At 26.6% G+C, this 17,320-nt stretch overlaps 1 protein-coding gene across 3 annotated transcripts in view; it reads right to left on the bottom strand.

The window, feature by feature from the left end:
• The window catches only part of LOC136971177 (uncharacterized), a 100,005-nt gene extending 87,308 nt beyond the window's left edge, over window positions 1–12,697 (bottom strand). Inside the window, exon 1 of one of the 3 annotated variants that reach the window (XM_067265653.1) lies at window positions 12,514–12,697. The gene's annotated coding sequence lies outside the window, so the exon portion shown is untranslated. Of the gene's footprint in view, window positions 1–7,672; window positions 7,839–12,513 lie in introns of those variants that run through there. The other 2 variants (XM_067265651.1, XM_067265652.1) reach the window with 2 other exon arrangements.
• Window positions 12,698–17,320: the final 4,623 nt, after the last annotated feature.

Genomic DNA, 17,320 nt, shown 5'->3' with positions numbered 1-17,320 from the left:
GATTATAAGCAAGATTTTTCAAATTTTATGTTTAGGTCATTCTTTTAACTTGTTTCTAAAAAAATATCGTTCCTGTTAACTATCGTCCAAATGTCACGTCCACACAGAGCCACCATGTCTTCCTTCTTTTAAAGAACAGATTAAATACTTTAATTGGCTATAATATCAAATATAATATGTATGTAAAAATACTCCAGCAAAACTTGCATAATCCATCATGTATCACATCTTTTCTTAGATTATCTGTTTTGCAAAGATCTTATTTCTGCCATATTTCACAAAACATGAATAATCTACAATATATACTTCATGAAAATTTTATTCATGGGATTAATTTATTGTTTAATCTTTTTTTTTTACTTTCTGTAAATTTTTTACAGATTTTATTGTTACACTTGTTATGCAGGGGGTAAAAATTTTGTTTTAATCACACTTTTCCTATTGTATTTTAAATAAATAAAATATTTAAATTTACCAGGTAATAGAGTGATAGAAAAGAATATTGTATTCTTTCTTAAAATCACAAAAAATGTTTATTTTATTTTGTCTATTACTGATCTATTAATCTATTGTCCAGATGTTCAGTGCCCATTTGGCAATAAACTAGTTGACCATCGCCCAGTTGTCTAATATTCACTCACCATCATCCCCAGTTGACTGTGTCCTGTTTAAAATGACCAAAAATGTTAGTTTTGTTTAATTAACACATTAAGTACCACAATAGTGAGCCATAAAATATCATCCTAGGCCATGGTCCTTTTTTTTTTTTTAAACAAAACAGCACAAATATGATGGCTATTTAACCCTGTGTCAGGCGCGCAGGGAAGTGTTACACGGAGGGGCGCGCGGGGTGTACGTGCACCCCGCGTGACTAAAGGTGTTACTGAAAAAATCAAAATTTTTTTCGCGATTTTTTCGTTTTTGACGTTAGTGGGATTGTGTTTCTGATGTATTAATCAACAATACTACTTAAAATATATCTGTTTTATTTATTTATAACGAAAACGAAAAAGTATTACGTTTCGCGAATTTTTCAGGAAAAAAATCGTCAACTTCAAAAGTCTATTTTTCAAACTGTAAACAAGTCTGTTGCTATCTAATCGTTGAATCGTATTCCCGTATGTGTTTTTTAACTGTTCCAAACATTAAATGCTTTGTCACAAACCCCGGGCCAAAAATATTTCAGTATTTTCAAAAGTACACCCCCTGAAACTCTACAGCGACTAGAGATAAAAAGGCGAATTATTGCCAGATAACATCGATAGTTAACTTCTTTTACACTGTAATTGGTCACTTTCTTTGTCTGTTATTACATCCACCAGTAAAAACAATTGTCGGTAAAATTCCCGCGAAATGCCACGCCCCCGCAGACTACCACTTTGACTTATGTAAACAGTCGCTATAAAATCGCTTGTTTTAATCGTTTTTTTTACTTCTAATTTGGTTACGAGAAATTTTCTGGCATTATTCAGACAAATAAACTTGTTTTCAGGACCATTTAGCAATAAATATTTCCAAAAACGCCATTTTTCAAACTTTCAATGCTAAGTCTATGGGACACTTTTTTCCGTTTATTGGCCTTAAAAATCTTATTTACACGCCTTCTATGGTCTTATTCGTCATTTGTATTATGACTGATTCGATATCAAGCAATGATCGTTTTTTCAGTACACTAACTCGGGTCCACCCCCTCCAATGGTCGCGCTAAAAAAACTTCCGCCGTTAGGCGCGCGGGGTGCAGGTGCACCCCATGCATTTTGCTGTGTTTCTTTTGTAAAAAGTTTTTTTTTCCTGGAATTTTTAACATTTTCAGTGCAATCTTCAGTACTTTGAAGGAAGGTACTGAGGGGATCATTTTTGAGCATTCATTACATGAAAAAATACACGCGTTTAAAAACGTTTGGGGTGCACCTGCACCCCGCGCGCCTAACGCAGGGTTAATATAATTTTATCTACATTATTAAAAAAAACGTTTTTTTTCTCAAGTTTTAACGCGATTTATAATCAATATTTATAATTATGCTGTAAACTTTATAAATAATTAGAAGAAACCAATAGTACTATAGAAAGCTATATAAAGCATGTAACTCCCTCAGTAACAGGCTATTGCCTATACAATAAAGTGTTATTTGAATTTGAAAAATTTGAATTTTTCTCAAGTTTTAGGCATGTTGAAAAATTGAAACATGTGGCCTGAATAATTTTTTCTGATCATGTTATGCCATTTTGTATGCTTATCAGCATCTGAATTCAACAAAACTTCTACATTATTCAAGGTTGCATAAATGGACCAATACAAATCCAAGAGAAATAGAATAATCACTGAAATAATACACCTACTGATTTTTATTGTCTATGTTCACTGAGAAAAAATAAAGTTTGTTTCTTGAATATTTGTTTTATATTTTTATGATATTGTTCTTATTCATGTTCACTATGCAAAAAAATAAATTAGAAAAGGCAAATTTTGCTCATTTTCATATTTTATGTGAGAAAAAATTAAGTTTCTATTATTATTCTATCATTGTAAAAAATTTACTGGGCTAAGTGCAATTTCTATTCCCACAGACCATTTCCACTACATTTATAAATTATGGCTAGTGTTTTGCTCCAAAGTAACATGGCTTAGATTTCAATGTAGTGGTTGTTATATTTCTGCAACACACATCCTGGGTGAATTGCTGAGTATGTTGCAAATATGCAACACATGGTGTTTAATGTGTTAAAGTTCCTTCTTTTTACTGGAATATGATGGTTTAAGTAGGCTATGTAGTTATTGTAATTACCTTCCAGATCATCTTTATCTAAAAATCTCAAAAAATAAGTGATATAACTATAACCTACATGATAAAAACATGTCAAAATTAGATTACATCAAAAAATTAATTTCTGTTTTACATAAACTAAACAAAAGCCTAAAACTAGAAAAACTATAGATGAAGTAAACTTTGTTTAACATTGTGTTTCTAGTCCAGAGAACAAGCCATCAGCCATCCTTAAAAAACTTTTTCTGATCTTTATAATAGAAAACATTAAAAATATATAAATTACTATTATTATAATTTTATATATATACAGTAATTTAGACTTAACAAAATTTATGTAATTGTGGTATAATACATAAATAATAATTGAAAATAAATCAAGTTTTTGAAGAATCAACATATTTATTGAAGCAATTTTAAAAATCAATTTATACTTTTATTTTTTTTTAATAGTCATTTATCAATTCTCATTAGTTAAGAAATTTTTAGGATCATCATTGATGAACAGACTTTATAATGCTGACGTCAAAGCCTCACCATCACTGGTTAATATATATTTAAACAAACAAATTTTTATACAAATTTTATAAATAATAACCTTTCTATAAATATATTCACTAAAATCTATTTTTTTAAAAGTAATCTGTGATTCATGATATTAAATTAATCTGATGTTAAGAGAGATTTAGTAATTATTTATAAATCTCATTCATTTTTCACTTTAAGTCAAAAACTGTATGCTTAATTATTTAATCTATTTTTCACATAGACTGTTAATCCTATTTTCTCTGACTTCTATGATACCATTGTTTTCATATATAATAATGACTGAAATTCAACTGACACTACATAGCCAAAAAGAATTTTTATTGCCAATATTCAATAATGTAATCTATTGAAAAATTGATGGTATTAAACTAAGATTAGAATGTTAATACAAACAAAAATTTATTTGTATAAATCCTTTTCCTAGCTTAATACCATCTTTTTTTTAATAGAATGAATGTTTTTTTTAGAAATTCATGAACAATGGAGAAAAAAAATTTTCATTAATAGTTAGGAAAATGCTAATGCCGCAGAAAAAATTTAGTCATTCAGCATTTTGTCAATTTTATCTTATAATACTATATATTATTATAATTATTATTTTTTTTAAAGGCATATTTCAAATTGCCACTCATTCAATGCAGAATATGACATCGATCTCTAAAGTAGAGCTGTTTTTATAATTTATTAATTATTAAAATAATTAATTTCAAATAATATTTTAAAGATGTTTTGCTTACATTTCAAAAACTTGATTTTTTGTTACTGTGACAAATGACAAAACATTATTTTTTCCATAAAATTAAGTTAAACTTCAGTAGTAGAAGACTAAATCAAATTATGCAATAAAAAGTAAAATTACAGCTTACTGAAATATTCCAGAAATTAAAAATTTAACAAAAAACTAACTATAGTAAAAAATGCACAAAAAAGTAACTTTTCAGTAACTTGTATAAAAAAACTAACCATTTTCTAAAAAATAGCTGCTTCAGCACTCTACTTCAAATTCTAAACAAATAATTTTTTTGGGTATTTTTTTTTTTTAAATTTGTTAGGCCTATATAGAGATTTATCTAATTTCTATGCATGTATTGATATATTGCATATTAGGTTAAAATATTTTGAACTGTGCATTTAGAATTTTTTTGTAATTCTGCATCAGAGGCACTATTTCTAAGATGGAGCCTACATACATACAATAAAAAATTTAATTTGAATTAATAGTTAAAATGAAAACATTTAAGGAAATTTCTTTAGAAAATATTATTTTTTTACCATAAAAAACAATTTGCTAATAGTAAATAATAAAAAAAGCACTGTTCTAACATTTCTAATTACATAATCAAAACAATGATACAAATTATCATTATATTAAAGTAGTGTCGATTGAGAAAAATAGAAATTTATTTATTTCCAAGAAAATGTTGCATTATTATTACAAAATCTCTAATTCATTAATATATGTATAAATTATAAATAATAAAAATTTATCTAAGAAAAAGTTTTAGTTGAAACTCAAATATTAAACATAGACTGAACAAACAAGATGCTTACTTGAATTCAAACTACATATAATTTTTATCTTTTAAAATTCCAATGTAAGTTTTTCTTTTTGCCAGATATAAGAAATTACATTAGTGAGAGAAACTAAAAAGAACATTAACCTAGGTGGTTTAAAAAACAATAAAAAAAAATTAATTATAAAAACTACAATTCAAATAGTACAATTAATATCAAATAGTATAATTAATTTTTGCAGATAACTGATGAAGTGTTCAGATAAAATAATGTTTTTCAAAATTAATGTAGGAGAAATTAAGAAAAGAAACATAATATAGTATTCTCCATTCAATAATGAGATCTGATGAACTGCTTATTTAATTTAAAAATTTTTAGAATGAAAAAAATTGGATTTATATTAAAAAAAATGTTTTCATTTGCTTTTTAATTAATTCAATCAAATTTTAAAATTTTTTAAATTAATTATTTATATTTTTAATTAAACTTAAAATTTTCAATTTTTATTTTTATATAAAGCCTACTTGTATTGTTTTTGTGTATAAAATAAATTTTACATTTGACAATGCAAATAGAATAAAACATACAAATAAAAATTAGAATAAATCAGGTTCTTTAATCACAATAATATAAACTTCTTAGTTTAACATAAGCCAAATATAACATCAATTTCATAATATAAATAGTAGAATAAAATCAATACAAATCAATGCATATCATGTAATTAGCTTATAAACTTATTAAGTAAATATTTACCAAATTCAAGAATTTTTATGGGATTTAATACAATAAAGTACAAAAACTCCATGAATACATCTACTTTACTATTTTATATTATTGATCATTAAATTTCAATTCTTTTTCTGAGAAAATGAAATAAATCAAGTGAATATAAAGTTGAAATCAATATCATAAATTGAATGAAATATTTGAATATATTACTTTTCAAATAATTTTACTTTTAAATATTTAATAAAGATTCTCTCTCTAAAAACAATATATACTTAACAATTTATATGATGACAATATAATAATACCATATATTGCTTATTTATATTAAAAAAATACACAAATATATGATAGGATATATACACGCACGTGTTTTACAAATATATGAATTATAACTGTTCCAATAATGAATATAAAAATTAATTTTCAAAACTAAAATATGAAATAATTAATTATTAATACATAAAAGAAAAACCAAAAATTAATAAAATTTTAAATATCATTATATCTAAAAAAAAAAACATAACATGATCCTTATTAAGCTTAGTATCTGTCTACAGTTAAAATAACTTTAAATTATAAAAATTGTATACTAATAATTTCATACTGTTAAAATAATAAAAAAAATAATTTGTCAATTTTTTAATAATGAATGAATGAATGAATGAAAATTATTTATATTCATGAATTACATACAACACCCATAATAATTTTAACAATATATTACAACTTAATTCTAACAATTGATATCATCATATAAAAAGCCTTCATCTTGAAAATGAATGACATAAAAACTGCAATTTGTTTCCCTTGGTTAAAAACAAGAATAGCAGTGATGCATTCTTTTATAGTACTTATGAATTTTAAAAAAATTGTGTAGAAAGTTATTAACAGAAGAAACTATCCTATAATTTAATTAAAATTTTAATAGTCCATCATCCACACTATCTTTCATTAAATAAATGTCCCCCAATTATAAACTGCTTCCTAATTAATCACAATAATTTTACAATTTGCATTTGAATTATTATAAATTTTTATTTCATTGTCTAAAATATTCTAATTTATTCCTTACTATAAAAAAAAATAAATAATTCACTATTAAAACATTTTTCTTTCCAATGAATTATAAATATCAAAACAAGTTAAAAATTTTTTTTAAATTAATAAATCTAATTTTTTTACAAATCAAATATAAAAAACACTTAATTAATCAAAATTTTTATATATTTTTTTCATTTAACTCCTAAAATGAAAAAAAAAACAAATTTCATCTAATTAATAAAATATAATATAAAGTTTAATATTAATAAATTTACCAAATTTCAGATTAAAAAAAAATTATATATATATATTTTTAAGTAATTAAAACATTAAATTAAAATTCTTAATTAATTTTAAATTTTTCTTAATTAATCAATTTCATTAAAGCACGTTGAAAAATTTAAAAAAAGAAATATACATTAAATCATTTGTTATTAATCTTTTAAATACAATAAAAAGACATTATAGAGAATCCATTATAATATATATAAATATATATATATTGTTTTTTTATTTTGCATTTGTTATATATCTTTTTACTTTATAATTCTTTATAAACTCCTTATACACGTTAAGTTTTATTAAAGAGCATTTTAAAATTGGAAATCTTTTTTTGACATTTTCGAATATCGATCGAATATATCCCTTTTGTACACATTAAAGAAAAAAAAAAATTCATGTATGCATTTAAGAATAAATTCGTACGGTTTAATTCGGGAATCAACATCCCAAAACACTTTCAATGTTATAAACAAATGTATGAAACTCGATATAAACACGAAAATTGTCATCGGACGATATTAAATAAATGAAAATTAAAGACGGAAATAAGAGAGACACGAAATACATTAAATCAAAAAATTATCGTTTTTAATCAAAGAAAAGTAGGAGTAAGCCTAACGGTAAAAAAAAAATTTATATATATATATATATATCAATTTTTTTTTGTTTTTTTCTATCGAAACGACGTATTTTGATGTTTTGATATCCGTTTTTACGTTCGTCCCGCGTCTTTGAATCATGACAATCGATAACATCTATAAAATGAATTGAAAGGTAAAAATTCTTACCAACCCGATCTACGCCATACAAAAACTAACTAAACCAAGATGGCTGACACAAAGGGCGGATTTGGCAGATCGGTCAGTTCACGAGTTCACGAACTGCATGGCGCGTGCACGACCCGACATCTACCGAATCAGATGGCGAATATTTCCGAAAACAGCCGATCTTTCGCTAATCAATATCAAAACTTTCGAAAATATAATAATATCAATTTTCATTAAATTTAGTTTCGCTTCTCAATAAAAAAAAGATAATAATCTTTAATATTAAAAAAATATATATTAAATACAGTTTATTGATTTCTTCTTAAGATCTGAGCAAAAAACAATTATTAAAAAAAATTTTTTTTTTAAACGTTAAACTTAAAATAAATTTTTAAAATACTTATATTACTTTTTAAAACATGTTACTTAAAAAATTGTTAATATTTAAAATATATTTATTAAAAAATAATAATTATTATTATTATTTATTTTTAAAAATATCTATGTAAGAGTTTATTATTATAACGCGCCCCCTCATTACTAGTTACATAAATATCTTCGTATTAAATACTTAAGATGTGTAAATGTTAAAATTTATGACGCTTAAATAATAATAATAATAATAATATTTAAAATTTATTCGTAGAAAAAAAAATTTGCATCAGAAGGTTAATACGAATTTTACTTCCCCATTTGAAATTTATGCATAACTTGGGGGAAACGAAAGGTGTACATTAAAGTATTAAAGTTCGATAACCAAAGATCTTTAACATAAAAAAAACCGTATAAAATTTATAATTTATGTCTTCAAAGTTTAATAAAAATTTATTTGCTTTTTTTAAATTTAAAAAAAACTTTGCAATTAATGATGATAATATGTTATTAATTCTAAGCTTTAAAAACTTTAAATATAATTATTTTTGTAAAATAATTATATTTGATTTAAAAATTAAATTAATAATAATTAATTATATTATAATTAAATTTCAATATGAATTTATAAAATTAAAAATTTAATATTCTTTAATTTTTCGAATTAAATTAAATTATTAACATTATTAAATGTATCGGTTTTAATTCGAAGTGTTTTAAAATTATTAATTTTTTAATTTTTACTTACTAACATAAAAAAATTAATTTAACTATTATAATTTATAACAATAGAAATGATAATTCTTAAAGCGGAAAAAAAAATTATTATTTGTCATGGAAAAATATATAAATTCGTTTATTTATAATGAAATGGCATTTGTCTTATTTCAGTAAAATAGAAAAAAAAAAATAGAATGATTGCATGCTGAAGAATAAATTAAATATCGGATTGATGATTCGTGTCACTCAATCTTTATAATTGATATACGATCGTTGCATTAAATGTCAAACGTTAAATAAATTCCAAATATATTTTAAGATCGCTAAAAAAATAAAATAAAAATATCTGAATTAATAATTTTAAGAATTATCTTTAGCGACATTTAATGTTTTTCTTTTTTTAAATTTTATTTAAGAAAACAAAAATTTAAATCTTATTAATTTAAAAGGTTTTTAATCTTTTTGTAATCAAAAATAAAATTTTACAAAGATTTTAAAATATTTCAAAAATTTTATTTGAATTTTAAAAGACTTTAATTATTTTATTAAAACAAAAATCCACTTTATAATCGAGTCGCTTGCAATCTTAAATCGTTAATTTATTATAGAATGTTAATTCATTAATCAAGTCAACGATAATATAATTTGATCTAATTTCGTATAATTTAACTAATTAAATTTGTGATAAATTTACGAATTAACATGTTTTAAATATTATTTTTATATTAGCAAACGTGTCTCTGACCTTACTCGGTCCATTTACCTTGCATACAGTGGCCGTTCCGGTTCGATTTAATTTAGAGATAAAATTATATAAAAACTATTAATTCTTTTATTATTTATATTATTAAAAATCTATCCATTTTGAAATTTAGATTTATTTTTAATATTAAATTAATTCACAAAGCGACTTACCTATTAACTTTATCACCGTTCAATGAATATATTATTTGATTATGACTTTTAATAATTAAGAAAATAATAAATATTTATTTTTATTTAAACTCAAATTATTAAATTGTTCAATTTTTATTTTTTTAAATATTAAAATAAAATAAAAGTAAAACTTTAATTAACGATACAAAAATTCATAAAAACACTTTGTTTTTTGTTTTTTTTTTTTTTTTTTTTTGAGTGATATATTAGAGAAATTTATTAATCTAGAGGAGTGAGTTTTTAGAATATTCAACCTTTAAAATTACAAAATCGAAACACAAAAAATAATTATAAAATAAAAAAAAAGTCTTTGTCTACTTACTAAATTCATAAGTACTTTCAAATCTTTCTTATGTTGAAATACTTAGTTGATTCTTAGAACTTCATCAGCCTTGACCACGAAAACTATTCATTTGTTCCATTATAAAATATATTATTATAATAATATTCGCAAAATTTAACATTTAAGTTACATATCTCCATAAGCTTAATAATATATTTTTAACTTATCCTTTGACCAAGTTCAGTGAAAGTAGGTTAACATTTTTTTATAGTTTTTTTTTTTCCTTTCTCGCTTAAATTCAAAATGGCAAATAATAGCTTTGTATTGAATAATATCAACTCAATTTTTTTTTAATAAAAAATATCGCACTTAAGAAAATTATTATAATTTTTATGCTTTAATATTTTATAATTTTCTTTTTAAATTTTATTGTTATCAAATTTATCGTCGAAGCTTACATTTGATTCAGCGTTACATAACATCGTTAATGCTATTTTTTATATAACAATATCAAATGTCCCACATCGTGTTTTTTGTGTAAATATGTCTGTGAACAACGTCAAAATTGGCTTTTAGGTTGTTCAGTTGTTGACCCAAATTATTGACGATTATAAAAAAAACAATAATTCTAATAATTTAATAAAAAATTAAATACATTTCGATAATTTGCAAGTTTGATAAATAATTATCGGAAATTTTTTCATTCGAATTAGTTTTTGTGTCATTTATTTAAAAGTTTATTTTTAATTATTTTAAATTAAAATTTATTTACTTATTTAAATAAGTTAATATTACATGTAGATTTCGATCATTAGATTTATTATGTTTTATGGGCATAACTTTTTTAAAGAATTTTAAATATTTACAGTATTTTAAAATTTTATAAACTCTTAGAATTTAAAATTAAAATAATTCTACTTCTTTTTAATATTTTAATATTTTTTATTAATATTTTTAAGAATTTAATCTTAATCTTAATCGATTAAAAAATTGAAAAAATTTTCGAATTCGGTAATCTCTTCTAAAAGATAAAATTAATTTTAAATATTTTTAGACTAAAAAAAAATAATAATAATAAAGAAAGAAAAATTCAAATACTTAAATTAATTTCGAAAATGTTAAAATATTACATAAACAGGATTTATAAATATTTTTGAATATATAAAAAGAAAATTTGAATAAAATTTAAAATTTAATTATTTTTTATTATAAAGGTATATTAATTATTTTTGATAAGTATTAATCAATAAAGTAAATAAACTGCAAATTTAAAATAATGTAAACAATTAATGATAAGCATAACTTCAATATTTTTATTTTCTTTATTTTGTGAACAGAAGTATAATGATTTCTTTTTATTCATTAAAATTAAAACTGCTAAAATCATTTTATAAAAAATGCAATTGTATATTTTCTAGAAAAATTTTCAAACCTGTTATTTAGTCATAACAGCTTTTTTCAATGTCATAAAAACATCTGTCTTTATGTTTAACTAATTACTAAATCCACAAAAATACCCACATATATTTAAAATCCTACTCAAATTTAAATTATCTACGCCTAAATTATTATTTATTAAAAAATTCTATTGTAATTGATATAAACAATATAAATATTTTTTTTTAAATTTTTTAAAAAAGAGAAACTTCTAATTTTTAAATCGAAAATACAACTTAAGCTATAAATAACAATTTATTCATTAAAGATTTAATTTATTTTGCCAAGGTCGCGCACGATTCAAACAAGGAACGAAATTATTTCCTTAAATTCTAGTTAAAAATGAGAAAAGTCAAGGATGAATTAAGTTAATAAAAATATTTCAATGATTTTGTATAGAAAGATTTAGGCGCGGTTTGATAATTACGATAAGCAGAGTCATATACTGTATATATATAACTTATATTCTAGAATTATCAAGAATTAAATCTGAAATTTTCTAGAAAAAATGTAAAATAAAGTAATTTTTGTGTGAAATTTTTATAAACTCTGGCTCATTAAAATTCGAAAATTTGTTTACTGTTGCAAAGTAAAATAAACTTATCTAAAAAATTCCAAAGAACAAAAATCTAAAAATATTGTAAACTATTCACGAATACAAATAATGTTGAACTTTATACAGAATTTTGATTATAAAAACATTAATAAGTTTATTGTAATAATGACACATTTCTGCATACCGGTACTTTTAATTTGTTAATTAAAATATTTCAGCTTTAAATACTTTTAAAACGTAATTAAGCCTTAAATTTAAAATATATTTTAAATAATTTTACTTATAAATATTTTTGAAAAGTATTATAATTTTGAAAAATTATCGAAAAATAATATCTCCAGATGGCGCATCTATCGACGTGGACGGGCGTGAATTACAAATTATTATTACACGATAGACACTAACGAATTAAATTTTTCGTAATAAAATGTCATTAGCATTCAAACATCGTGCTATTTTCACAATATTTAAAACCTCATATGAATTGATAAATCGCTGTCTTCACGCTCTGTATAAATATATAATAAAAATATGTAACAATTTAATATGTGTACTTACAGGTAACATCTCATCACTCGCCTCTGTCTCTTCGATTTTGTTGATCGTTACATAGGCCTACCTATATTATAGAACAGTGTTTTTAAATTTCGGGTTGAGATCCATCGATGGGTCGTGAAATTAATAAGTGGGGTTCAAAAACTAAAAGAAACACAAGTATTCGATACATATATAGTGATAGTCATAACGGCACAACGGCAAAAATGTAAAAGTGTGAACACATATGCTTCGAGTTGCGAAACACGGATTGAATTGATGGAATAGGATAAATCAACACCTAGGCAATGTGCCAAGGTGTACTCCCAGGAGGTTTTCCGTGGGGAAAATGGTTCCTATTTAGGAGTTAGATATGTGAAGAAAACATGAAAAATTCCACACGGTAGCACATTAGTCAATCGTGAACCTGGTACCAACTATAATTTAGTATTGGTTTTCAGTGATTTTCTCCATAGCATAACGACAAATACGTTTACAAAACTAAAAAATCTGTAGCACTTTTTCTCTTGTGCAGGTGCTATTCCTAGCAGTCGAAAATGGCTTATAACTACCATAATGTGTTTTTTTTTTTTTTTACCAAGGAAGACGATGTAAAGAAGCAACAGACATTTTTTTTAAATTATGTAGTAGCATTAGTGTACATTTTTGCAATTAAATGATAAGAAAAACATCTTTTCAACAATTTTTTTTAACTTTCGATATTACGACATAAAGTATATTTACGTTTACCCTAAATTTATTAATTCTAAATTAAACAGTCTAAGTTTTTTCTATAGCTACGTGATTCATTACTTGGAAACTACGTTTGAAAAATGCTAATTTTGTTAGTTTTAAATTGCGTTTAGCAAATAAGAAAACAACGAAAAGTTCTCGTTACTTTGTATCTTTTTTTTTAAACTCTTTCCACCCTGTGGGCCTACTGAAAAGATGCCCTCTTTTTATCCGGCCCATTATGGATTCGGCCACGCCCACAACGGGGCGACTGGGAGGCGAGGAACAGGGCCCGACATACACACATCCAAACGGACCACGCCCGGAAAATTTTTGGGAATTTTTCGATTCGTCTGGATTCGAACTCGGGTCACCCAGAGAAGGAGACTATCACCTTAACCGCTCAGCCATCCGGCCGTCTCGTTGCTTTATATCATAAAGAAACTTGCTTTATACCTTTGATGATTCAAATGTATGTAAAATTTTTATTTTGTCTTATAAATCAGTGCATGAAATACTCTGCAATTTTTACCCTAACTCAACAAAAATAATATAAAGTTTCTATAAAATTTATCACGTTGATAACTTGGTATGCGTAATTTGATAGTTACAGCAAAATTTAATTAAGTTACACGAGCATTCTTTTCACCATAGCATTAACCCACATGGCAAAAAGAACAAAAAATAAAAAGTGATTTTATCCACTTGGGCACTGGTGGGCTGAAATTAAAGTGACCAAATCTTGCAATTAAAGAGCGGGAAGTTAGGCCGGTCACTTGATCCGCCGGAGTCGAGACTAAACTTTTGTATTAGTGGATCCAAACGTCAGTAATTGGCGCGCTTCTTCCACAAGAAAAGTGGCGGGCACCGATCTAGTGAGCTCCGCCTTAACCAATTTATTATATTTTAATTGTTAACATAATGTTGCTTCTCGATAAATTAATAACAGGATCGCCGATTTTTGAAAATTTAACAACCTCTAGCACTCTACCAGGTATCTTTATTTGCGCATTTTGTGTTGGTTCGAAGCCTTTTACACATTTGTTGGAATATTATCAAATAAGCGGGACATTTTTAAAACTTAGAGGCAGCGGAATAGACCACCTATAAGCGGAACGTCTGGTCACCTTACCGTAATGTAATATGGATGCACAAGTATAGACAATGTTAAGGGTGATATAGTGATCACAAGAGAGTTGAATTTATAACATAGGCCTAATACTGTATTACACTTTATCAGTTTTTATGAATTTTAAATAATTCATGTAATGTAATGTTCTATTTGTGTTATACTATATTTTGTAATTTTGAAATTTAACTGTATTTTTCTCTCTTATCATTATACAATGTGGATTTCGCATATAAGTTTTACAGACGGATATCTTTTCTGACATCAACTCTCACCATTTAGGCCTATCCGTGCTTGGGACTGGCTTGCTCTCTCCGTGGCTGATTTTGATTTTGATACAGAAGCTTGAGAAAAGGAAAGCGTAGAAGAGAGTCATGAAGATAAGCAGAGCAAAGCCAGTGTGTATGACATTTAGAGGAGATAAGAGTTATATACAACTGCAAGGTGAAAAGTTAATAACAGTTTTCAAATTTAAGTATCTTGGATCATATGCGGCGAGTGATGGAGGAATGAGTGCAGAAATCCAGTATAGAGTTCAGAGTGGATGGGTGAACTGGAGAAAGATGAGTGGAATGCTGTGTGGTAAGAAAATAAGCTGCAAATTGAAAGGAAGGTTAATAAACAAAACCGTGGTAAGACCTGCAATGATATACATTGATGACGTGGGCAATTACAAGAGCCCAGAAAAAGGAGATGGCGGAAATTGAGTTGAGAATGCTGAGATGGATGTGTGGCGAGAAAGGAGAGAACTAGGTACAGTTATGATTACATCAGAGGAACAGTCAAGGTGGGTACCATAAATAAGAAGATGAAACAAAGTAGCGAGCAAAGAAAAGAAGAAGCGAGGACTATGTTAGAAAGAAAATTGGGAAGTTGGAAGTTGATAGAGGGAGAAAGAGGAAAAACCAAAGCTGAGATGGAGCATAGGATTTCAGACATGACACTTTGAACAAAGAGAAGTGGAGAAGACAGACTAAAGATGGAAATGCTGACTCCATATAAACAATAGAAAAAGTAAAGACGAAGAAAAAGTATTTTTCTATTTATTTAATCAGTCAGTCTTTAACCTCTGTTTATAGCCAATAGAATTATGCTGTTTTTATTCCCACATTAAAAATACTTAACAATAACTAGTTAAAATTTACCCGCTAAAATTGAAATTCAAATTTTTCTCCATCGCAAATTTCAATTATGCTATACGTTTCCTTGAAAATGTTAGTCGTGCCATACATCCTGTTTTCCTGTTTACGTTAGTTTTACGTTATTTCTGTGTACAGTAATACATGTCAACGCGCCGTACTATTTACCCGCCTACATCCAAAAAGAATCAGTACCGAAGGGCGACAGATCATATCATTCATTGTTTTTATGCCTATATGATCTCAGTAATCCGACATTCTCGCTAATCTCGTACAATCTGTGCAAGAAATAGCTGGATTAGCAAGAGTCTAGTCACTAGACTCTAGTGTATCCATCATTTTCGGAACAAATACATAATCATCAGTGGCGTGCCGTGACATTTGATGATAGGGAAGCTTGTTTCTGTAAGAAGCCGACTTCCAGGGTCAATAAGTTAATTGCGCGTCAGTGATGGTCTAGGGTCCATTCGTACGTGCGTGGTGGCGGAAGAGACAAAGACGACAAGTATCTAACATAAAATAAACATACACTATGTACAAAATAGTTTTTTAGGACAATCAGCTGTTCAGACACCCTGGGCGTCGATGTGGTTCTTTGATCGTCGATCGAAGGTGGCCCAGGGACAGTGGCGTTGACAAGTCTGTAAGGCACGGGGAGACTTTGTCTGTTGGCGGTCTAAGTCCGAAGTGGCACAGGTTACAGGTTGGGCACAATAGACGAGAAACAGCTTTTTTTGCGCGTTGACACATGCGTTTTGGTTATTCGGAACGTTAACCGAGTGCGTTGTGTCTAGGGATTGCAATTGCTGGATCCCTCATCCAGCAATCCAGCTGGATCCAGCGCATTCTTCGGCCTGCTGGATCCAGCGCTGCGGATCCGCAAATACTCAATTAACTTTCTAAATAATGGCGCAAAAGTCTACGTTGTCGGCGTTGCCGCTTTGCTACGTGCGCTATCTCTCGGCGGCGAGAGTGACGTTGCCGTTCCTCCCGAACAATCCGTTCCTAAAGTCGACGACTGGAACGACTTTCCATCTTTAGTCACAGCCTAGACATTTTTACGCCAGAGGCAAGATTCCGGGCCGTCGTATGAATATGGCCACGTTTTGTTAATTTTTGTCTTATTTGGTCATGTAATTTTTATGCACTGCTTGAAAAAAATCATAATTTTGTAAGTTTGTCAATGGGGGTTATAAAGCAGAGAGAATGTGTGGCTAAAAATATGGAAATAATCGACAGTCTGGAGATAAACTTTGGTACAGTTTTCCCATCATTTATTTTGTTTAAAGGGTGATTTTGGAATACATGGTTGTTTATACTGAATGTCTCGGTATGTACCATGTTACAAAATGATGTTTACACCCCCTCTCTACACCGCACTGTCCGCCCTTTTGCCTCTGCTGATGTAATTGCCAGTTGACTTTCCGCTCTCGCTAAATAAAGTGTCTTCGCGCTAAATAAAATAAGTAACTCCTCTCCTAGTCCTGGTGCATAATTCTAATTTACGGTCAGTTGTGACGTCAATGAATCACGTGACGGAACGATTTATGATTATTTGATGACCCTGAAACAAACTAACGTAGAGGCAGAAAGGGCCTTCTCCGCAGCGGGACATATATACAGTTCATTAAGAAGTAGGTTGGGAGACAACACCATCAATATCATTTGTTTCTTGAGATCCTACTTCCAGAAAAGTCAAAAAAATAACAGAAGTGATTGATTTAATTTTATTTAATCCTTTAAAATACTTTATTCAAGACAAGACTAATATTTTATAACTTCTACTCTAATTCTATTAAGTTAGAGTTTTTAACTTTTATTCTATAAGTGG

This window comes from Centruroides vittatus, unplaced genomic scaffold (genome assembly GCF_030686945.1).
Source record: "Centruroides vittatus isolate TY-2023 unplaced genomic scaffold, ASM3068694v2 contig_2349, whole genome shotgun sequence".
In the NCBI taxonomy this organism is placed as follows: Eukaryota; Metazoa; Arthropoda; class Arachnida; order Scorpiones; family Buthidae; genus Centruroides; species Centruroides vittatus.
This window is presented reverse-complemented; position numbering and strand designations above follow the sequence as displayed.